General features: G+C 41.3%; 1 non-coding gene and 1 pseudogene across 1 annotated transcript; one reads left to right on the top strand and one right to left on the bottom strand.

The window, feature by feature from the left end:
* Positions 1-3,011: 3,011 nt before the first annotated feature.
* LOC118841401 lies at positions 3,012-3,949 on the top strand (annotated as a pseudogene).
* An 18,972-nt stretch (positions 3,950-22,921) lies between these two features.
* Positions 22,922-23,028, bottom strand: LOC118845240. The gene has a single exon (XR_005010098.1). It is a non-coding gene; the product is annotated as a U6 spliceosomal RNA (small nuclear RNA).
* Positions 23,029-24,865: the final 1,837 nt, after the last annotated feature.

Here is a 24,865-nt window from a genome sequence, read left to right as displayed (position 1 = left end):
TGGCAGTGCCTTAGGTGTTTGAACAGCCTTTTTAAAGACCCCCTGGTGGGAGGAAAGGGCTAGAAGAGACACCCTAAAAACTTTCTGTTTTGTTATTTTTTCTAGCTCTGTAAAATAATTTTTGTTAATTTAATTGGGATGGCATTGAATATGTAAATTTTGGTAAAATTGTCATTTTTATTATATTGGCCTCGCCTAACCAAGAACAAAGATTTCTCCATTCATTTAAATCTGATTTCATTTGGGTACAAAGTTTTTTATGGTTGTATTCATATAGATTCTGGGTTTGTTTTGGTAGGTATATTCCCAGGTATTTTGTACTGTCTGAGGTATTTTAAATGGGATATCTCTAGCTGCCTCTTCCTGCGGGATCCTATTGGTAATATATAGGAATGCTGATGATTTATGTGGATTTGCTTTATATCCCGCTATTTTGCTGAAATAATATTTCAATTACCTTTTTAGTTGAGTATTTAGGATTTTCCAACTATATCATCTGCAAAAAGAGATAGTTTTATTATTTTGTTCCTTATTCTGATTCTTTCTATTTCTTTTTCTTCTCTTATTGCTATTGCTAGAACTTCCAATACAATCTTCAATAATATTAGTGACAGTGGGAATCCTTGTTTCATGCCTGATCTTACTGGGGAGGCTTCTAGCTTATCCTCATTACAAATAATGCTTGTTAATGGTTTTAGGTAAATGCTTCTTATCAATTTAAGGAAAAGTCCATTTATGCCTATACTTTCAAGGTTTTTTTTTTTACTAGAAATAAGTGTTGAACTTTATCAAATGCTTTTTTGCATCTACCGATATTATCATATGATTTTTGTTACTTTTATTATTGCTATAATTAATTATGTTCATCATTTTCCTTGTGTTAAACCATCCCCGTCTTCCTGGTATGAACTCTACTTGGTCATAATGTATAATCTTTCTAATGTATTATTGTAATCTCATAGCTGGTATTTTATTTAGGATTATTGCATCCATATTCATAAATGAATTAATCAATAACATTCATTAATGAAATTGGTCTATAATTTTCTTTCTCTGTTTTTACTTTTCCTGGTTTAGGTGTCAGTATCATATTTGTTTCATAAAAGGAGTTTGGTAGGACCCCTTCTTTGTCCACTATCCTAAGAACAACTTTGAGCAACCGAGTCATTCTGACTATTAAAAATACCCAAATTAACCTCAAAGATCCTATGAAGGAAGATGCTGCTTGAATCCAAAAAAGAGTACGGCTGCAGTGTAGGAAATGATGAGCTGGTTGACTTAGAGAAATATGAAAAGACTTGGATGTAGGAAGGAAGGTGCTTCAGAGAAACAGATGGAAGGAAGGAAATGAGCATACTATGGCCTTACATACGTGTGTATGAGTGCATTTGGGTATACATGTCTATTTTACAGATATCTGGGTTTATATGTATGCATATATATACATATATACATATACATATGTATGTATGTGTGTGAACATATATATGTATACGTATATACATCATACATATATATATATCTCCATGCTTAATTGTAGCCTTCTTGGGGGGGGGGGGGAATAAGGTAAAAAGTACACAGCAGAGAACAAAAGAAAGCCAACAAGGAAGCAAAGAAAAGCCAGGAAGCTTGGAAAACAATGTGTAGTATTTATTATACAAGTTTGCTTGAAATGGAAATTTATTATTTTAGATTGAATCCTCTCTTACTATTGCTGTATATGTGGCAATTTTTTTTTCTTTTCTCATTTTATGCATAAGTGTAAAATTTTTAAAAATTTACAAAAAAATGAAGGGTAGACAACAACATACCTCTGTTAACAAAGACTAAGATTATGTCAGTTTTGTGGTTGCCGTATCACACTGTTGAATCATATTGACTTTGTAATCCACTTAAGCTCCTAGACAGGGTGTTCACAAAGCTATTGCCGGTCCACCCCTTTTTATTCCCATATTGTGCTTGTGAGGTGGATTTTTTAGGTCAAGTGTAGGACTTTATATTTATATCTATAAAATTTCTTCTTATTAGAATCAGCCATCATTCTTGCTTATCAAGACCTTTCTGAGTCTTCAGGAGGACGAAGAGTAGAAGTATATATCTACTTAACAGACTTTTCAGTTAATTTCAAAACTAGATTCCATAGACTCACTTTTCTGGCTACCTTGTCATTGTGAGATATGCTCAAGTTTTCATGTATAAAATTCATTTCAAAAATGTAGCTTTTTCAACCTTAAACTTTTGAGCTATCTAAGCATTTCTAAGATATGGGGGTGGGGCAGAGAGAGATACGTTAGATAAAGAATCACAACAAGAAATTTTGACATTCAAAAAGCTCCAAAACATCTCCTCTATTAGGAACCAAACCATATGGACAGGAGAGCGCTCATAAAATTCACCAGGTCGTCCTCTTGCTCAAGAGAGTAGTTACCTCCAAGATATTAACTTTTTTCAAGCTTGAGTGAAAACAGTTCTTCAGAACCAATGACTAAAATTCTCAGGGCACAAGTCAAAATATTATTCTTGTTCACACAAAAAAACCAAATGCAATTACCTAAGGAGAACTCAATATTCTAACAATCCAAACTTCACAGCATTCCCTGTAACTTGTAGGAAACTGCAGGTGAAAATGTGGCCACCCAAATGAGGAGGAGTAATAAGTGTTAAGGGGAGTGGCACTGTTGAGCTAGCCATCCGCTGTCCCTCACTTAGGATGTGAGAGTGAACCGCTTCCTTTTTGCAGTACACAAATACCTGCCATAATAATGAGAATTAGCACATCAGAGGGCAGAGTGGCAGGTGAAATCAGAAGCAGGAGGGATCAGGCTTAGCTAGGAGGATCAGGGAGAGCTGCATGGAGGAGGGAGCATACGAACTGAGATTTCAAGGCAAAGAAGGATTCTGACAGCTGACAGTGTAGAGCAAGACCATTCCAGGCAGGAGACTGCTCTGTGCAAATATATGAAGGATACGATTAGGGAACAAAAAGTAGTCCATTTTGGCTGCATCGTCTAATGCGTAAAGGGGGAAAGCGTGTGATAAAAATTGAAAAGTAGTTTGGAGACGTTGCTGAGGGGCTCTGAAGGTCAGAAGCCCTGCTTGTGGCGTGGAGGTGGGACAGTGAATAGAGCGCTGAGCCTAGAGTCAGGAAGACTGGGTTCAAATCTAGCCTGAGTGATCCTGGATGTGTCACTTAACCCCTGTTTGCTTCAGTTTCTTCAACTGCAAAACGGGGATCATGGGCACCACGTCTCCCGGTTCTGGTTCTTGCTTCAACAGTGTTTGGACGGAACAGATCTGGGGTCCCCCAGCTCCCCTCGGTTTTCAACTTCACCTTTCTGCAGTCCGTCAGCCCCTGGGACCAGCCACCTCTCGCCTCCGGGACCAGCTGCCCCCCGCCTCCGGGACCAGCCGACCCCCGCCTCCGGGTCCAGCCGCCTTCTCCCTTCACCGATGGTGCCGTGAGCTCTAGCTCCCAGATCCGCCAAAACTTCTCCTCTGAGGCCGAGGCCGCCATCAACCGCCTGGCCAACCTGTACCTGCAGGCCTCCTACTCCTACCTGTCCCTGGGTTTCTATTTCGATCGGGACGATGTCGCCCTGCCTAGGGTGTGTCGTTTTTTCCGTGAGCTGGCGAAGGACAAACGTGAGGGTGCCGAGCGCCTTATGAGGCACCAGAACCAGCGTGGGGGCCGTGTCCTCCTCCCGGCTGTGCAGAAACCTGCCCAAGATGAATGGGGCCGCAGCTTGGATGCCATGCAGGCTGCCCTGAACCTGGAGAAGGACCTGAACCAGGCCCTCCTGAAGCTGCACGCCCTGGGCTCGAGCCAAGGGGATCCAAGCTTCTGAAGCGCTTGGGCAACCACCTGACCACCCTGCGCCATGTTCAGGTGGACCCCCAATCCGGGCTGGGGGAGTACCTGTTCGAGAGGCTGAGCCTGAAGCATGACTAGAGGGAGCGGCCTGGGCAGGGAGCCCCAAGGCCGAACCAAGAACGCCCATAATAAAGCTAGCTGCTCAAAAAAAAAAAAAACGGGGATCATGATAGATAGCACTTACCTTACAGAGTTCTTGTGAGGTCCAAATGAGATGATATTTTTAAAGCACTTAGCACGGTGCCTGGCCTACAGTAAGTTCTTCATAAATATATATTCCCTCCTCCCTTCCCTTTCTCACTGGGGAGTCATTGAAGGTTTTGGAGCAGAAGAGTGAACAAGCTTGTGCAATACATGGCTTACTTTAGCTTTAATGTAGAGCATGCTACGCAACATGGCGTAGTAGGAGGAAGAGACGCAAGGTACAACCTAGTTAGAATCTGTTCAAATAGTCCAGGCGAGCGGTAATACGGCTCTGAATCAGGGAAATGGCGGGGGCGGGGGGGCGGGAAGTAGGGAATGGATCTATCTTAGAAGTAGATTTGATAGGACTTGGCCACTGAATGGATGTTTGGGGGCAAGGAAAAGAGAAAAATAAAAAACGACTGCGATTCTGGGCTTAAGTGACAAGAAAATAATGACCATGCAGTAAACAGAAGAACAGAAATTCTAGGTGTGACTTTGGGTGAGCCACCTTCTCTTTCTGGTTCTTGTTTTCCTCTTCTGTACAATGTCCCCACCGTGCCCCACAAAGTTATCGTGGGGAAAAAAATAACCTATGCCAGAGCTTTTAGAAATTGGAAAGCCCTCTGCTAATGTGAAGGATTTTGAGGGATGGTATGATCAGCACTGTTGTCATAATTAACAGTGAGAAAGAGAACATTCTGGGTTGATCTGCTCTCTCCAGGGCTTCACCACTTTAATACGCCTGGGGACTACCTAGCCCTTTGTGTTGACTGAATCGATGGTTATTACCATGGCAAGAAAGTGGTACTCCAACACAATTTCCTTCTTTCTGTTCCCCGTAGGTACCTAGGGAGGCCAAGGGACATTCTCTCTGGGGGCGTGTGCTTGGAATGTTCCATAAAAATGTCAGCGTAAGTACAGGGATGGACCAGGGGTGTGTATGTTTGTCATTTAATAGTGCAGACTAGTAAGCTTCCAAACACTCCGGACTTACCAGAGTAATGTGAAGGTAATTGTTTGCTTTACAAGAGAGACTCGAGTTGATTTGTGTTTGTTCAAAGATCACTAATTACTTATGTAACTGTGGCCCAGATACAACTCTAGGTTTATACATACCATATTCAATCTTGAGAGCTTCTTACAAAGACTCTTTCTGGTTTGTGTTTTCACATGAGGAGTCTCCCTGGGATACCAGTATATAACTCACATCTAGATCTCTACAGAAAAGAGCCCTTCATTCTGGCTAATAAAATATAGAATGAATTGAAGTAGAAAACTGCAAAACTCAGTGGGGTATAGGGAGGGATGATAAACAGACTTACTGGGGTGGGAGGTGGGAGGGTACTTCACCTTACCCAGAGACAAGGCCCTCTTCAAAAAAGGAAAGAAAATACTTGAGATCGCTAAGAAAGTGGAATCCTTCCCCAGTGAATTCCACCTCCTGGGGACCTATCCTAACCTAGGTTCTTGTCTTGTGGTTGAGCACCCCCATCCCAACAAGCGAAAAGTATTTTGGGTCGCTAGGAAGCTGACCCCTTTCCTTCTAGGGAGCTAATGCCAAAAAAGGATCAACTCTCTGGTGACCCCTTCCCTTTGGCGGAAGGAAAGGAATCCATCCAAAGAGTAGTACTATAGGTCTAGAATACGACATATACTTTGGAGAGATGGAGTTCACCATGAGAAAATGGGTCTACTCCATATTTAAGAATTCACAGGAAAGAACAGAAGAAAGGTAAGGAAGGAAACACAGATAAGCAAGATAGCTTTGAAAGTTTCATGTTGAATTTATTACAGATGTAAAAGGAAAAGCAAACTGTATATAACAGAGATTCACAGTGTCAAGTGCAATCCTCTTTTTCTGTCCTACTTTGTACATGGAAATTCTCATTTTGTTTGGTTATAAGTTCAAAATAAAAACAATTATTATTTTCAAAGAAAAAGGAATCTACTAATTATCTATCTACTCCACTAGAAAGTAAAGGAAAATTCTTTCAACTATTTATGGGCTCAGATATAGATCTGCTGTGTCCTGCAGCTTTCTGTCAGGTTAAATAAATCCTACCCTATATTCAATATATTGTTAACCTGGGTCTTTGCATCAGATTTGAAGGCCATTTTACTTGTAGAGACCTGGATGAACTATATTCTGATATTCCCATGAGAAAGTCAGGAAGGGAAGAAAGAAGGAAAGGGAGGAGAGCCAAACCCTGGTATTCCCAAGAGGAAGCCATGTTGGGTCATAAGAGAGAAGTTATTTTTGAGAAGCCTCCCAAGGGTGAACCTCATCCATATAAAACCAAAGCTATGGTTCTGGACCATGTCTAAAGGACAGAGAAAGTTGAAGTGAAATGTTAAGAACCACTGTCCATTAAAAATCAGTCAGAAATAAAGATTAAAATATCTTTGGAATACTTGTGCAAATCAATGGAAAAACAGGATTCCATTTACAAAAATTCATTTAATACACAACTCTTAAGGAACACATAAAACAAGGAGTACATTAAAATCTACACCAACCCTGTGATTGGACTGGGTGGTGTTCTATTTTATTTCCCTCACAGAACAAAGAAGAAAACCACCAGCGTTTCTCTGACCATCAGTTCCCCAGTCCATGAAGATTCCAGTGGCTACGTGGCCCGTCCCAGTTTCTCTACCTTAGTTCAGCCATTGTCTATGGATCTCCAGAGGGTAGGTTGGCTTTTAAACCCTTTACAAGATTCTCTATAATAGATAAGGAGGTACAGACAGGAGATATTCAAAGCTATTTCTTTGAAAAGTGTGAGCAAGGAATGCTTCTCAGCTATGCTTTAAAAAAAAAAGAGTGATCATAAACAGAATTAATTCGAGAGCACTGTCCAGGTCATCTTGGCCATTTGTCACTATTTCCAAGAGCTAGATTCCCAGACAGACTATGCCAGCTATCCAGGAATGGAATTCCCCTTCAATTGAAAAGAAAAAGGCAATAAAGGCTTATTTAAAACCTAAGAGATCTAACAGGAACAAATGTACAGGGATTTAGAGGCAGAGAATATTGTATTTCACCATCTCAGCTGGCGGAGGGTGGGGATAAATGAGGAAAGGGTGGGGAGGAGGATTCAGAAGAGAATTTCTAAACTTTCTACCATATGGCTTCCAACTTTATCATTCAACCAAAATTGCTCTCACTAACAGTCTCTTAATTGTCAAATCTTAAAGGCCAAATGGCCATCCTTCTTGCTCTCTCTGTGGCCTTTGACATTTTTGGTCAAATAATCCTCCCAGATACTCTCTTCTTTCGGGGTTTTCATAACAGTGCTCCCTTGTGGTTCTCCTCCTACCTATCTGACCACTCTTCCTTAATCTCCTTTGCTCTCACAAGTAACAGTGGGCTTTAAAGAAGCACCAACCTTTTCAGAAGGTACAGATGGTGAAGACACTCTGAGTGATGGGGGTGAGGAGGTATGATGAAATTGACCCAATGAGTGGTCACTGTCCACCTGGGCTTTAGCATAGTGAATGACCACATCGTGTACCCTCTTGTTCCCTGAAACAGATACCGAGCCCCTGCAGCAGCTTATCTGGATCCACCTGTGGAGCACCCCCCGTCTTTACCAAGGTAGTTTATCAATAGAGCATAGCCAAGTTCAGGGTTCCTACATAAATCAAGAAATGGGGATCTAGAAGGAGGAAGTGGGAACTGCAAGGAACCCTAAAAGTTATCTAACACTTTACACAGGGCATAGGGGATGCTTAGCAAGTGTTTATTCAATTGAAAATAGTTTAACCCCTCCATTTCATAGATGGAAAAGCTGAGTCGAAGAGGGGAAGTGACCAGCCCAAGATGACACAAGCTAGTGGCTTGGACTGGGTTCTCTTGATTCTTGCTCCATGACAACATTCCAGTCACCAAAGACATATTTTTGTTCCCCTTGGCCAGGTGGAATGCATCCCACCTAATCATAGACTAACCCCTAGAACAGTGAGAGTACCTTGACCATCCAAAGATTCCTTTCTGGTGATGTCATTGGGCAAAGCAGTTTGAATCAGAGTCAGAAACCAGCATTCGCAGAATTCTCCATACTGGAGATGGGAGGCAGAATTAAGGAACTGTGGAGCAAACATGGGTAGGGATCTGAGCATCCAGCAGTATCAAACAGACAGGGCTGCAGCCCTCCCCAAGCAGAGAGCTCTCCAACTGGATGAAATCACAGATCTGGAAAAAACAAACTGTCCATATATCCCTGGGATCCCTCACACACATGGATATAACATTATTAATCTAATATTGTTCATCCTTCAGCCTCTACAAGATATCACTGCAACCAAGGGCCAGTTTGTTGTGTTTGAGTGTCGGGTCCAGACCCAAGGTACAGTTCAAGTTCACTGGTACAGAGGGGAAGAACAAATAGTGGACTCAGATGACTTCCGGATTCTTAGGAAAAGTATGTGGATTCACTTTTCTATTTGCTATGATTTGTTTTTTCCTAAGGAGAACATACCCAAATACAAGGCGGATGAAATTCATGACTCTGTCTCCCTCATTTGTTAAAATAGCACATATGACATAACCAACAATATTCAAAAGTGTTTATTAAACAGTTATGTGACTGGCAGCGTGCTAAGACTAAGAGGAAAAGAGAAAGGCAAAGCACTGGGCCCTGCCCCCAAGCACTCTAATTCTGATGGAAGAGATAACATGCAATAACTAGGTAAATACAAGATCTCTTGAAGCCATTTGCTGTGAGTCTCTCTTTTTCAGCTCCTCTCACTCAAAGCTGCCATAATCTTCTCCTTTACCCCTTTCTCACAAGGTGGCCTTGCTCTTTACCAGGGCTAACCCCTCTACCTGTCTGAGGGATCCCATTCCACGCTGGTTCCTCCAACAGATGGCCTCCTCTGTCCTCTCCTCTCCATCACTTATTTTCAGTCTCTCTCTCTCTCTACCGGCTCCCTCTCTGCTGCCCATAAACTTGCCCATTCCTCCCCCAACCTCAAAAAACCTCCCATTTGATCCTTCTTGTCCACCATTGCCCAATATCTCTTCCCTTCTCTGTGGCTAAATTCCTTGGAAAGACGAGCTACAATCGGTGTGAGCACCTTCTCTCCTCTCACTCTTTCCTCGCTTCTTACTTCCTTTACAATCCAGCTTCCAACCTCATCATTCACCGAAACCACGTTCTCCAAAGTTACCAATGATCTCTTAATTGCCAAATCCAGGCCTGTTTCCCAGTCTTCATCCTCCTTGACTACTCTGTGGCCACGGACACTGATGATTGCCTTCTCCTTAATACTCTTTTCACTATAGCTTTTCAGGATACTGCTTTTTCCTAGTACTCCTACCTATCAGACCACTCCTTCTCAGTCTCTTTTGCTGGATCCTCAACCAGATCGTATCCTCTAACCATAGCCATCTCTCAGCGTTCTGTTCTAGGCCCACTTCTCCCTATATACTTCTTCACTTGGTGATCTCAGCTCCCATGGATTTAATTACCATCTCTACGCTGATGATTCTCAAATGTACCTATCCTGTCGTAACCTCTCTGCTGATCTCACATCTCCAATTCACACATCTCAAACTAGATGTCCAGTAGATGTCTCAAACTCAATATGTTCACAACCAAACTCATTATCTTTCCCCCGAAACTTTCCCTATTCCAGACTTTCCTGTTACCGTAGAGGCCACGCCATCTTCCCAGTCCCTCGAGCTCACGGTCTGTGTCATATGGGATCCCTCACCATCTCTCACCCCTATATCCAATTTGTTGCCAGGGCCTATTAATTTCACCTTTGCAACACCTCTCAAATAAGCCCCCTCTCTCCTCTGGCACTGCCACCACTCTGGTTCATACCCTTATCACCTCAAAAAATGAAACCTTCCTAATTCATTCTGGAGCCCATAGATTGGACATAGGTCCCTACCCTCCTAGCACAGAGTGAATTAAATACTGTTTCTCTTTTGGCCAGGAACTCTGAGGGTCTTCCCCTCCTAGTTTGATTTTTTTTTGAGTTTTGATTAAAGGGGCCATCCCTTGATTAACTTCTTAGAGAGGCCTATTCACTCAATGGGCAGTACCTCACTCAAAGTGAGCACCTGAAAAGACCTTAGCCTGAAAGGGCCAGGGTCTCCCATTGCATCCTGGGCCATCTCCAGTCCTCCTGATGAGTATCTGGACACTGGACCCTGATGGTTCTGAAGGAGAAAGCGAAGCTGGTGACCTTGCACAGCCCTCCCTCACTCAAATCAAAGTCAACAGCAAGTCATGTCATCATTTCCCACGGTCCCCTTCCAGAACAAAGGACAAACACTACTACAACAACAACAACCTCATACTTATAGCAATAACCTGCTGATGGGTCTGCCTGACTCAAGTCTCTTCCCACTCCAGTCCATCCTCCATTCAGCCACCAAAGTGACTTTTCCAAAGCACAGATCCAACCATGTCATACACACACACACACACACACACACACACACACACAATACACACACACTAAATTCCACTGGCTCCCTAGATCAAATACAATACCTCCAAGATCAAATACAAATTCTCTGTTCGGCATTGAAGCCGTTCATAACCTAGCCCCCTCCTATTTTCCAGTCTTTTTTACACCTTTTTTCCTTGCCACGTACTCTTGCATCCAGTGGCACTGGCCTCCTTGCTATTTCACAAACAAGACACTCCTCATCTCTGCCCACGAGGTTCCCTGGCTTCCTTTAAGTCCCAACTAAAGTCTCATTTTCTACAGGAAGTTTTTCCCAGCCCCTCCATTCCAGTGCCTTCCATCCCTTAATCATTTCCTGTGTATCTTGTATATAGTTTGTTTGTACATATTTGTTTGCATGTTGCCTCCTCAATCAGACTGTGAAATCCTTGGGGACAGGGACTCTTTTGCCTTTTTTTGGTACCTTCAGCCCTTAGCATGGTGTCTGGCACATAGCAGAACTTAATAAATGTTTGTTGATTGACTGACAAGATATAGTTCGTGCAAATGAAAGATAGTCTCAGAGAGAAGGCATTAACAGGAGTAAGGGGCAAGGAGGAGGGGTGGAAAAGACCTCTTGCATAAAATGAGAGTTAAGCTGAGTCTTAAAGGAAGACAGGGAAGCCAGAAGGTAGAGGTGAGGAAGAAAAGCATTCTAGACATGGAAAAGAGCCAATGCAAAAACATTAAGTCAAGAGATGGAGCCTCATGTGGTAAAAATAGCAAGAAGACCAGTATCCCCAGATAGCAGAGTATGGGGAGAGAAGTAAGCTGTAGGAAGACTGAAAAGATGTGCAGAAAGCCAGGTGATGGAGGATTTTAAAAGCCAAACAGAAGAATTTATATGTGATCTTGAGTATAACAGAGAGACATGAAAGTTTATTGAATGGGAGGCAGAAGTGACAGGATCAGACCTGTCCTTTAGGAAGATCATTTTAACAGCTGAGTAAAAGATAAAGCAGAATGGGGAGAGACTTGCGGCAGGGAATCAAATCAGAAGTGATAAGGGCCTGTACCAAGATGGTGGCTGTGAGTGGGTAAAAGAGGGTATATAAAAGAGATGTTGTGGAGGTAGAAACAACAAGCCTTAGCAACAATTTGGATATGTGGGGTGAGTGAGAGTGAGGAATCAAGGGTGACACAACCTGGGTTGTGAGTCTGGGTGACTAGGAGAACAGTGGTACCTTTAAGGGTAACAGGGAAGTTGGGAAGAAGAGAGTATTTGGGGAGAAAGACCAAAAGGTCTGTTTTAGACAGGAGGAGTTTGAGATGCTCAGAGAGTAACCAGCCTGAGATGTCCAAGAAACATTTGATAATGTTGGACTGGAACACAGGAGAGACTAGAGCTATAGATAGATAGATAGATAGATAGATAGATAGATAGATAGATAGATAGATAGATAGACAGATAGATAGATAGATAGATAGATAGATAGATAGATAGATAGATAGATAGATAGACAGATAGATAGACAGATAGATAGATAGACAGACAGATAGATAGATAGATAGATAGATAGATAGACAGACAGACAGATAGATAGATAGATAGATAGATAGATAGATAGATAGATAGATAGACAGACAGACAGACAGACAGACAGACAGATAGATAGATAGATAGATAGATAGATAGATAGATAGATAGATAGACAGATAGATAGACAGATAGATAGATAGATAGATAGATAGATAGATAGATAGATAGACAGATAGATAGATAGATAGATAGACAGATAGATAGATAGATAGATAGATAGATAGATAGATAGACAGACAGACAGACAGACAGATAGATAGATAGATAGATAGATAGATAGATAGATAGATAGATAGACAGATAGATAGATAGATAGATAGATAGACAGACAGATAGATAGATAGATAGATAGACAGACAGATAGATAGATAGATAGATAGATAGATAGATAGATAGATAGACAGATAGATAGATAGATAGACAGATAGATAGATAGATAGATAGACAGACAGACAGATAGATAGATAGATAGATAGATAGACAGATAGATAGATAGATAGATAGACAGACAGACAGACAGACAGATAGATAGATAGATAGATAGATAGACAGACAGACAGACAGATAGATAGATAGATAGATAGATAGACAGACAGACAGACAGATAGATAGATAGATAGACAGACAGACAGACAGACAGATAGATAGATAGATAGATAGACAGACAGACAGACAGACAGATAGATAGATAGATAGATAGATAGATAGACAGACAGACAGACAGACAGATAGATAGATAGATAGACAGACAGACAGACAGACAGATAGATAGATAGATAGATAGATAGATAGACAGATAGATAGATAGATAGATAGATAGATAGATAGATAGATAGATAGACAGATAGATAGATAGATAGACAGATAGATAGATAGATAGATAGACAGACAGACAGATAGATAGATAGATAGATAGATAGACAGATAGATAGATAGATAGACAGACAGACAGACAGACAGATAGATAGATAGATAGATAGATAGACAGACAGACAGACAGATAGATAGATAGACAGACAGACAGACAGATAGATAGATAGATAGACAGACAGACAGACAGACAGATAGATAGATAGATAGATAGACAGACAGACAGACAGACAGACAGATAGATAGATAGATAGATAGACAGACAGACAGACAGACAGATAGATAGATAGATAGACAGACAGACAGACAGACAGATAGATAGATAGATAGATAGATAGACAGACAGACAGACAGACAGATAGATAGATAGATAGATAGATAGATAGATAGATAGATAGATAGATAGATAGACAGATAGATAGATAGATAGACAGATAGATAGATAGATAGATAGATAGATAGATAGACAGACAGATAGATAGATAGATAGATAGATAGATAGATAGATAGACAGATAGATAGATAGATAGATAGATAGACAGACAGATAGATAGATAGATAGATAGATAGATAGATAGATAGATAGATAGACAGACAGACAGACAGACAGACAGATAGATAGATAGATAGACAGACAGACAGACAGACAGATAGATAGATAGATAGATAGACAGACAGACAGACAGACAGACAGACAGATAGATAGATAGATAGATAGATAGATAGATAGATAGATAGACAGACAGACAGACAGACAGACAGACAGATAGATAGATAGATAGATAGATAGATAGATAGATAGATAGATAGACAGATAGATAGATAGATAGATAGACAGATAGATAGATAGATAGATAGATAGATAGATAGACAGACAGATAGATAGATAGATAGATAGATAGATAGATAGATAGACAGATAGATAGATAGATAGATAGATAGACAGACAGATAGATAGATAGATAGATAGATAGATAGATAGATAGATAGATAGACAGACAGACAGACAGACAGACAGATAGATAGATAGATAGACAGACAGACAGACAGACAGACAGATAGATAGATAGATAGACAGACAGACAGACAGACAGACAGATAGATAGATAGATAGATAGATAGATAGATAGATAGATAGATAGATAGACAGACAGACAGACAGACAGACAGACAGATAGATAGATAGATAGATAGATAGATAGATAGACAGACAGACAGACAGACAGACAGACAGACAGATATCTGGGAATCTACTTCATAGAAATAACATTGACCCCATGGGAACTGAGGAGCTCAACGAACTAAAAAATGGAGAGAGAGAAGAGCAGAGGGTCTGGGACAAAGTCTTGGGGGACAACCATGGATTGTGGAAATGACCTGGATAAATACTTTGCAAAGGAGACTGAGAAGGAAGAGTCAGACAAGTAGGAAGAGAACCATTAGAGAACAGTGTCATGAAAACCAAGAGAGGAGTGATTCTCTGGGAGGATAAAGTAATCAACTGTATTAAATGCTGCAGAAAAGTCAAGGAGGCTGAGAACTGAGAAAAGGCCATTATAGTTGACAATTAAAAGTCATTGTGATTTTGTCAAGAACAATTACATCTGAATACTGGGGTAGGAAGCCAAAAGGCAGAGGTATAGAAGCAAGTGAGAGAAAAGGGAGTGTAGGCATCTAGTGTAGACAGTTTTCTCAAGGAGTGTATCTATGCAAAGGAGAGTTATAGGAGCAGAGCTAACAGGGATGTTTGGATCAAATGGGAATTTTTTAAGGATGTGGGAGACAGGTGTTCATGCTCGTAGGCAACGGAGAAGCAACCAGTAGACAGGGATAGACTGAAGATTAATAAAAGAGCAGTCTGCTAGAGAAGAATGGATGAGACAGAATCAAATGTGCATATAAAGAGGTTTATCTAGGCAAGGAAAGGGTTACTTCTTCCTGTGAGCCAGGAGTGAATGATATAATGGGGGAAGACAGCTGAATGACGTGAAGTGGAGAGAAAAGGGAGTTCTGGGCAAACAGCTTCCATTTTTTCCAGTGAAGTTTGAGGTCAGGTCCTCAACTGAGAGAGTGGAAGGAAGGCAAACAGTGGAAGGCTCAAAGAGGGCTGAAAACGTTCCGAATAGCCCCTGTAGCGAGTGGGATATTAAATCAATTAGGGTTGGGGGATCCTACTCTTACATTCCATTCCTCAAATTCTATTTCAAATAAACTACTTACTATTTAAAAAAAACACCTCCAAGGAAAATCAGAAACAACTACTATAAAAAAACAAGTTTGCTTTCATAAATCTGTCTCTTTGGATGTTTTCACCATACACACACTAAAAAAAAAGTGCAAAAGCTTATTACATTGTCACTTCCTTCAAATCCGAGTGTGTGGCATTTTTTTCATCTCTGTATTTACCCCCAGCATCTTTGCACAGTGGTAGGTGTTTGATAAGTGTTTGCTGAACTGAATCAGGTCTATCAAAGTAAAGGAGGATAAGACAGATGACAGTGGGCCTGATTTCCTAGATAAATTCTTGTATTTTTCCCCCCAAACAATTCAGAGACTGGATCAAAGAGGGGAAAACAGGCTTATATTTTAAGATTAACTCTAAAAAATTGCACTTTTCCTGTGGATTTAGAAAAATAGCAGATATATCCACTATGCACAAAGCAGATATATTTTCTTAAGATGATGTCCTCCCACATTTTAAACACCGAGTTTAAGGGGACAGTAGGGTTATCCTTGGGTAAAAGGACTGACCAAATGCCAATTTGCAATAAATCGTTCATAGAATTTTAAAATTGGAAGAGACCTGAGAGATCTTCTAGGTCTTATTTTGCAAATGAGAAAAATTGAGATCTAGATAGGTAAAGTCACTTTCCCAAATTCACCCAATAAATTACCAGCTACAGCGGGACCAGGACCAAGGACTCAACTCCTAGGCCAGTGATCTTTCCACTACATCTACTATGTTCCTCTTGTCCCTCCATTCCCACACCACTTAGAGTCCACACCATCCAATTATTTACTGCCTTATCTCACTGCCCATTTGTTTCTCACTCACCTCTCCAATTAGACTATTTACAATCACTGTAATTCTTTCTCCTTTCTCTTGTTTGGTCTTTCAGAAGCCTGCTTATCAGCTGTTCGGGGTAAGTACAGTTGCCCAATATCGTGATGACACAGATGATAATAAAATTCAAATGGACCTCATAGTTCTCTGCTCACCAAAGCTGCCTGAGGTTTTCCTTTTCCTTTTACATCTGGAGATTGGAATGGGCCAGAGCCAAAACCAGCCAGAGAAGTGAATCAGGAAAGTCGGAATCCACTGGCTTCTCAACTTCAGCTGTTCCAACTTCAACCCAGTCTGAATATTTGTGATGAGAAGGTAGAGAGTTTGCAGAAAATGGATAGAACGATGCAGTGTGGTCGACAGACTCTGGGAGAGAGAAGTCATGGCCCTCCCAGACACCCTAGAGCAACTGTAGTGGTGAAGCCTGACATAATGATAATAGCCGGCATTTGCATAGCGTGTTGTAAGGTTTGCAAAGCACTTCACAGACATTATCTTTTTGGTCCTCAACAAAAATCCCACAAGGTGGGTACAATTATTAACCTCATTTGAAAGGTGAGGACACTGAACCTGAAAGAATTCATTTCTTTCAGTGGGATTTGCCCAGGGTTACATAACTTAGCTGTGTGAGACAGGATTTGAGCTCAGCTCTTTCCAACTCCCAGGCCAGCACTCCATGCCGCCCAGCCACCTGAAAAGCAGTTGACTTAGACTATCTTGAACCCATCCAGGGTCTCTTGGCCATGTCTATATGATGCTCTAGAACTCAAGGAAAAAGCCAAAACTTCAAATCATAACATCACAGGGTCATAGATTCAGTGTTAGAAAAGACCTTAGAGGTCCAATCAATCTATATTTGTTACCCAACAACTGGTTTTACTAAACTTTTTACTGAAATGAGAGATTGTTGGACCACGTTATTTCAAACAACCACAATCTTTGGGGTCACAAAGACTTGGCCAGAAAACAGAAAATGCAACCCCTCCCCACTCCTGAACCCCATCTCAAGCAAACAGCAGGAGTGTGTTGCTTGGGTCATTCCTGGCACCCCTGAAAAATTCCAACTTTACATAGAGCTACACAGAGCTAACTTTAGGCAAAAGTGTAGATGGTAGTTTGTCTTTAGCCTACCCAATACCCTTACATTCTCTCCTACCCTTCCATTAAATCTGTTCTCTGATATGTCTGGTGTGAATTTAAGTCAAGGCTTTCCCTTTTCCAAGGGGGCATTTCTACTTTAAACCTGATTTTGAATTCGCAGAATGTCATACTCTCTCCTGTTAAAGGGATTTCAGGCACCAGTAAGCAGTAGGCAGGAAAGGTTTGGGGAAAGTAATTTTTCCAGGGCGGGGGTTGGGGGGTGGGCAGGGCAGGGAGGGGCTGAGAATAACCAAGGGAACACACCCCTGCTGTTTGAAATGGGATTCAGGAGTTGGAAGGGCCTTCCCAATTCCCTGATATTACGCCATATTGGTATAGTAATTATAACCACTGCTGGGCCTAAGGGGTTGGAATGCTGCATCCCTTCCCTCTCCATTAAAGGACCCATATTCTCTGGATGTACATGATCCAGCCTGGGTTCCATTCAAGGGGAGTTGGCTTCTAACAAGAGTGTCAGACTCCTCACATTCTATGGATCCTTAAGCCCCCCACTCCAGGGCCCAAGGGAAAAATCACTGTGGCTTAAGTTTGATTCATGTCTAGGGGCTTCCCTAAGAAGGAAGTGGAAAGATACTCAATGAACCAGGTATGGAACAGCTATTTATCTTCTCCACATAAAAGGAATACTAAACAAACCCAAGTCCCACAAGTACAAATTAATTTTTTTAAAAAATGCTTGAACAAGTTTTGGCAACATAACTACTGTTGTCCTTTAAGTTTTAAGGTTTAAAAACATCAAACTAAAAGCATTTGTTTGGACTGCTAAATAGAAATTTTACACTACCAAGACTAGACACATTCATCTTGGGGTCAACTATATTCAGAAAAAGAAACACACAAAAAGGAAGAGGCAGTCAGGGGCCCCAAGGCCCAGCCTCTGCTTGCCTACATGAGGGCTTATTCTAGCTGCTACATGGGAGTAGTTACCATTTCTGCCAGGGTGGGAAGGGCAGCTACCTTTTCCCTTTACCCCTCCAGAAATAGGCTTAAATAGATCTGACACTATCTGCAGCCAGGAAGAGGAAAGACAACCTTGGATGGATCGTCTCTTCTGAATAATCTATCCTATGCTCTTAGTGGACAATAAGGGGATTAGTTCACCACCCCCAAATCAAAGTCACACATGGCCAGCTGGACACAGGGCAGATCTGTGCATGTCCTTTTCCATAGGCATAAAGCCAGCTATGTCTGCATTCTCCCTGTACTAACCCGCTTCTCCAAGAAGTATTCTAACTCAAAGTGAAGCTGCCTCTCAGCCTTTAGTCCCCTAAGCCTATTAAGTTTCAATATCTTTTGAGGAGGAAGGATAAAATAGACTAGCACGCGTATGAAAGAACCTCAGGATATTGCTTTCACCACAAAGAATAGCTGCTAGAGCCAATAACTGTCATCATTTATAAAATGAAAGACCGATGGAACCAGGAGACATCTTATGGAGATTGCTAAGTCTTATCCTCTCATGCCATAGACGAGACGACTAAGGGCCAAAGAAGTAAAGGGTCTTGCTCAAGATCACAGGGGAGCAGAGTCAGAACTCAAACCCAAGATTTCTGAATGAAACACCTTAAGATTCTTTCCAGTATAACACACTTTAACTTAATATGAGTTTTTAATCTGTTGGATTTTCTAAGGTTATCTTCCCAAGCCCTGTTGGCACTGGCCAGCTGGGGTCTCAGAGCAAGACTGCTCCTCATCGTGTCAGGGCTCTAGGGTCAGCCCTCCGAGGTCGGGGCGGGGGGGGGGGGGGGTCCTATTCTAGTGCTATGGCTAAGAACTACCACCAGTGGGCTCCCTGCTGTGAGGGCTGGTCGATCGTCATTTACTCAGACTTCATTAATCTTTAGAAAGGATATTTACTGGGGTGTTATAGTAAGAATAGTCATTACAAAACATCCCTTTGATTTCTCAATGGGCAAGGAAGAGACTAGATATTAAATAAATGTTTAAAAAGAATAATTTACATATAATAAAATATATTTATTTACAAGAAAAAAGAAAAATAATGTATGTGACATACTCTCCCACAAATTCTTAAACAGGCTCCAGGGGAAAGTGGGCTCAAGCTTAAAGAACACATGTGGCAAAGGGGTCATTCATAGCTCCTTATTGCTGGAAGTCTTTTATTGCCCTTTGCAGGATATTCAAGAAGTTCCCTTTGGGCACGGCGCATTTGGTTGAGCTCTTTGTGGAGCCATGATTCTAACTTCTTGCATCTCATCTATTCTATCCTCAGTTCCTGATACAGACAGTGCTACCAACCACTAATGTCCCAAAAAGACAATGCAACAATGCTGGTGGGAAGATGAAAAGTCCAAAATTCTCTGGACCCCTAAAGTTCAAAATGTCTTCCTCCAGTCAAGGAAGGGGGTCAGGGGAAGGCAGGAAAATTAGACCAAGACCAAAGCCAAGGACTTGTCCTCCATCGATATCCCTTTCCCCACCCCACCCCCAACTTCCTCTCAGGGACTTGGCTTGTCTCTTCTAGCTCCTGAGTTTGAAATGCCTCACTATTTCAACCTCTGGGGCAAGACCAAGTTTCCTCCACCAATCCAAAGACAATCACTATGCAACATCCCCCTAGGATGTTTTAAACTTAGTCTAAAGTCTTTGGTTGGTTGACATGTTCTTGCCTCCATAAGGTATCACTTACTTTAAATGGGGTGGGGTGATTTGCTTCATTAACTCAGTGAATCCCCACTATTACAAAGTCATCAGGAAGAGTGGTTGAGTCTATCGTACACCTCAGCGGAGGACAGGCGTAGATGAGAGCCATGTGGAACCAACCTTGGTTGTCATCTAAAGACAATTATTTTGCTCACAGCTTTCCTCTAATTTTTTCCCTTTTCTCCCTTTCTTTGCTTCTTCTTTTTAAAAAGCCATGAATCCTCATTTATGCTGATTAAGTTCCTTATCTTTCCAGAGGAGGTTTGCACCTTGGTCATGACAGAAGCTTTTCCAGAGGACACTGGAGAGTTTAAGTGCATTGCAGAAAATGAGGCAGGGGCTACATCCTCCAGTGCATGGCTTTTTGTTTCCCCAGGTAATAAATTACACTCTCAGCTGGCCTACAAAGCTGAAGAGATGACTCCACCTCTTTCTGAACAATTGAATAATTGTTTTTCAGGAGAAGAAATGGAAAAATTGGAGGATTCCCTGGAGATACCGAAGAGGCAAGCTTTTGTGAAGCCAGCCTCTTGCCCCTGGACCAAAGAAAGCCCTGTAAAGGAAAGAGATACAGACACCAAACCACCAGCTGACCAGGAGAGCTGCATTCCCAAGGAAGACATCCACTTGCTTAATGACAGCTCATCAGAACTACCTCCACATTGGTAAGGGCAAAGAGACCTAACAGGGCAATACGGCAAATGCTGATCAATTCTAAACCCATTTCTGAGATTCCTGAAACAATCCTTGCCCTGGGAGCTGCACTAAAGGGAAGATTTATTACAGGAACTTGCTGTTGCAACCAGGAAATTCTCAGATTCCAAAATAGAATTCTGCATGTGCTTTATTTTTTTTTTTTGGCATAAAAGTAAGGCTGGCATTCTGTTAGATAACAAGCCTGTCTTTCTTCATGACTCAAATTCGTTGCCCCTGTCTGTGCTACCCTTATGAGAGCAGTGAAAAGACTTCATTTCAGCCACTGATCTTGCAAACTGGCCTACGTTACAAACAAAACGTGGGCAAAACTTTCAAACTCCAAACTTAAATAGAGGCGCAAACTGACAAAAATGTGAAGCTATAAATCCTTCTGAAGGATTTCCTACAACATAGCAAGCTGAGGACACTAAAATATTTTAGTAGTTACCTCTTTCTTAACCACTAAATAAACATTTCCAGCCTCAGAGTAATATAGGAGATACTTAGTCTCTGCTCAGAGCATGGGTGGAGAGGAAGGAACATGGTGGGGCCATGGGCAGGTCCAGGGGGGTGGGCTGGGGGGGGGGGGCTTCTTTGGGCTGATTCTTGAAGATTCCCCATACTATCCCACCTACCTCACAAAACCCAACTCTTCTTCTTACTACTTATATGACTTTAGGCAAGTCATTAGCCTCACTGAGCCTGTTTCCTCATTTGGCAGATAGAGATAACAATACTTGCCATCTCTATCTTACAGAAATCTTAAAAAGAAAGCACTTTACAAACCTTCAAGTGTTTCAGAAGTGTGAGCCCATCCGGCACAAATCACAGTGTGACTCACTGAACATAAAAAAAAGACAAAGTTTCAATCTCTAATCCTTTAATACCCACTATGGCTGCCTTCTAATTCCAAGTCCTGAAGTAAAAATGGGGAGGGAACAAGCTTCATCTCATGCTTGAACTCTGACATTTAAAGAAACTGGCTGCACTATTTTTAAAATAGCATATACACTTTAAGTATTGAACAGACCGACAACTGTATGTAAAGGGGATGAGTGACACTGAGCAGCTGCTAGAAGTAAGAGTTCTTGGAGCTCAAAGGGCCCTTGGAGGTCATCTACTTCAACCCTTTCATTTTACAGAGAAGGAAACTGAGGTCAAAAGAGGGAAACTGACACAATACAAGATTGGCAGAAGTGTAACTAAAACCCAAGTCTCTTAACTCCTGAAATAGTGCAGCAGGAAAAATGTCAGTGAGGTATTAGGAAGAAAGCTGCATGTTGGGAGGTACTGGGTACTTCATCAAAGGAATATGTCTAGCTACCTCCTTTTTTAAAAATTTAAATTTATTTATTTTTAGTTTACAACATTCAGTTCCACAAGTTTTTGAGTTCCAAATTTTCTCCCCCTCCTTCTCTTCCTCCCTCCCCCACCCAAGATGGCATGTAATCCGTAAAAACATTAAACACATTTTCACAATAGTCAAGTTGTAAAGAAGAATTATAACCAATGGAATGAACTACGAGGAAGAAGAAACAAAACAAAAAAAGAGAGAGAGAGCGCAAATAGTTTGCTTCCGTCTGCATTCAGACTCCATAGCTCTTTCTCTGGATGTGAATCGCTTTTTCCATCACGAGTCCTTTGGAGCTGTCTTGGAACCTTGCATTGCTGAGAAGAGCCAAGTCTATCAAAGATAGTCATCACAGATACAATGTGGCTGTAACTGTATACAAGGTTCTCCTGATTCTGCTCCCCTCACTCAGCACCAGTTCATATGAGTCTTTCCAGGTTATTATGAAGTCCATCAGCTCTTCATTTCTTATACAACAGTATTCCATTACATCCATATACCACAACTTGTTTTGATAGCCATTCCCCAACTGATGGCCATCCCCTTGATTTCTAATTCTTTGCCACCACAAAAAGAGCTGCTATCAATATTTTTGTACATATGGGTCCTTTTCCCACTTGTATGATTTCTCTGGGATACAGCCCTAGAAGTGGTATTGCTGGGTCAAAGGATATGCACATTTTTATAGCTCTTTGGGCATAGTTCCAAATTGTTCTCCAGAATGGTTGGATCAGTTCACAAATCCACCAACAATGCATTAGTGTTCCAATTTTCCCACATCTTCTCCAGCATTTATCATTTTCCTGTTTTGTCATGTTAGCCAATCTAACAGGTGAGATGTGGTACCTAAGAGTAGTTTTGATTTGCATTTCTGTAATCAATAGTGATTCAGAGCATTTTTTCATATGACTATAGAGAGTTTTAATTTCTTCATCTGAAAACTGCCTGTTCATATCCTCAATTGGGGAATGACTTGTAGTCTTATAAATTTGACTCAGTTCTCTCTATATTTGAGAAATGAGGCCTTTATCAGAGACATTGGTTGTAAAAATTCTTTAAAATATGCAACGCTTCACTAATTTGGGGGTCATCCTTGCGCAGGGGCTATGCTAATCTTCTCTGTGTCGTTCCAATTTTAGCATATGTGCTGCCGAAGCAAGCACTAGCCGCCTCCTTCTTGATATGCTAAAAAAAAAGTGAAGACAGAGTTCTTCTTCTGGAGTGGTCAGAATTCATCCTGCCTGATTCTACCAAGGCTCTTTCTGCCCTGGGATTCTCAGATTTTCCCCAAACCAGCAATTAGAAGGTTCAAACAGCCCAGTTTATGTAGAGACACATAAAATCATTCAAATAAGCAAAGTAAATATAAATACATATAAGCAGTGCTATAAAGACTTAGGCAAATACATACATGGTGCATCCATAATCTGTTATTAAAGAGACCAAGATGTTTGGGGTAATGATCCCTAATGTTTGAGGATGTGGTCATCAGAAACAACCTTGACATCATTCCCAAACCATCACTTCCCCATTTCACTCATATCCTCTGGTTTGCCTGTCAGAAACAGCCTCCTGAGCTGAAAGGAGCATCTAAGTGCTCGATGCTCCATTCTTATGTCTTAAAAAGAGCAGGAATGGGGTAGGAGGCAGCCAGAGAGGGAAGGGAGACTATAACTCTTTGTCAAGTGTGTATAGTACATATTTTCAAGGGCTTCTTTATCTTTGACTCACTCATCTTCCTCTTTGCACCCTCTTCTCTCCTCTTCAGTGCACCCAAATCCCGAGTCAGTCTCTCTGTCTCTCGTCTCTCTGTCTCTCTGTCTCTCTGTCTCTCTGTCTCTCTGTCTCTCGTCTCTCTGTCTCTCTGTCTCTCTGTCTCTCTGTCTCTCTGTCTCTCTCTCTCTCTCTCTCTCTCTCTGTCTCTCTCTGTCTCTCTCTGTCTCTCTCTCTCTCTCTCTCTGTCTCTCTCTCTCTCTGTCTCCATTACCTCTTAAACCCTACTTCCTGGAAAAGATCTGAGATCATTCATATACTTCAGTGAAGACTGAAAAGGGTTCTTCTGTATTTTAAGTTGGGAAAAAAAATGAGCTCTGTCTGTGTACTAGAAAGCTTTATTAAAAGTAGAATTTCAAATATCAGTGAGAAAGTGAGGTGATATGGGGGGGCCCTTGGAGTTCCCCTAAGATCACACCCAGAGCACTATACCTATTCCATCTACTCACAAAGCTGATCTTGCATGCTTTCTCTGGTGAGTAATGCTACATGCCCAGACCACATACCTCAGACTTTTCTTGAACATAAAGGCCTTGGCTAAGTCCCTTCTTTGGGGGCCTCAGTTTCCCCACATGTGGGAAAAGGGAAAAATATCTAAGGTATTTTCAAGAAATAATATTCTACGACTTTTTTAAACTGCGTGAAAATCTAGGTATAAACTACTGGGTATACCAACATTTTTAAATGTGTTTATTATCAATTTGTGACATTTTCTATTAGGATTGTCATAGCAGTGAGAGACTAAACAGATAGGATTTTACAAATGGGAGTTAGTACGCAAAGATAACCCCACTGGTCTGGTTCTGTCCTCTCACCATCCATTCACCTTGTGTGAGCGTTTGGATTTTCTTTTTCACAAAAGAGATCAGAAGAGAAGGGCAGAAGAAAAACAATAGTTCAGGGAAGAAATTCCAGCAAAAGACGAATGGGCCGTCAGAGTCCAGCCCTCACCATGAAGCTTATTTTACCATCATTATTGAGTTCTCAATGTGCCTAGCACCTGTGTGAGCTCAGCTGATTTTTTCTTCACTGGGCCTTATGTCCTCCTTTGAAAAATGAAATTATTGGCTTATGAGGGAATTCTGAATGTTTGGGGTTCAGGGTTTTTTATCGTAGTCAGTGACACCTATGGAATCCTCATAATAATGCTTTTCAAAGCATAAAACAAAATACACAGGATTACAAAAGAAACCAGTAATGTTGAAATGCATTTACTGAAGCCTATAA

Source organism: Trichosurus vulpecula, chromosome 3 (genome assembly GCF_011100635.1).
Source record: "Trichosurus vulpecula isolate mTriVul1 chromosome 3, mTriVul1.pri, whole genome shotgun sequence".
Lineage (NCBI taxonomy): Eukaryota > Metazoa > Chordata > Mammalia > Diprotodontia > Phalangeridae > Trichosurus > Trichosurus vulpecula.
The sequence above is the reverse complement of the archived record's forward strand: the minus strand, read 5'-3'. Positions and strand labels throughout refer to the sequence as shown.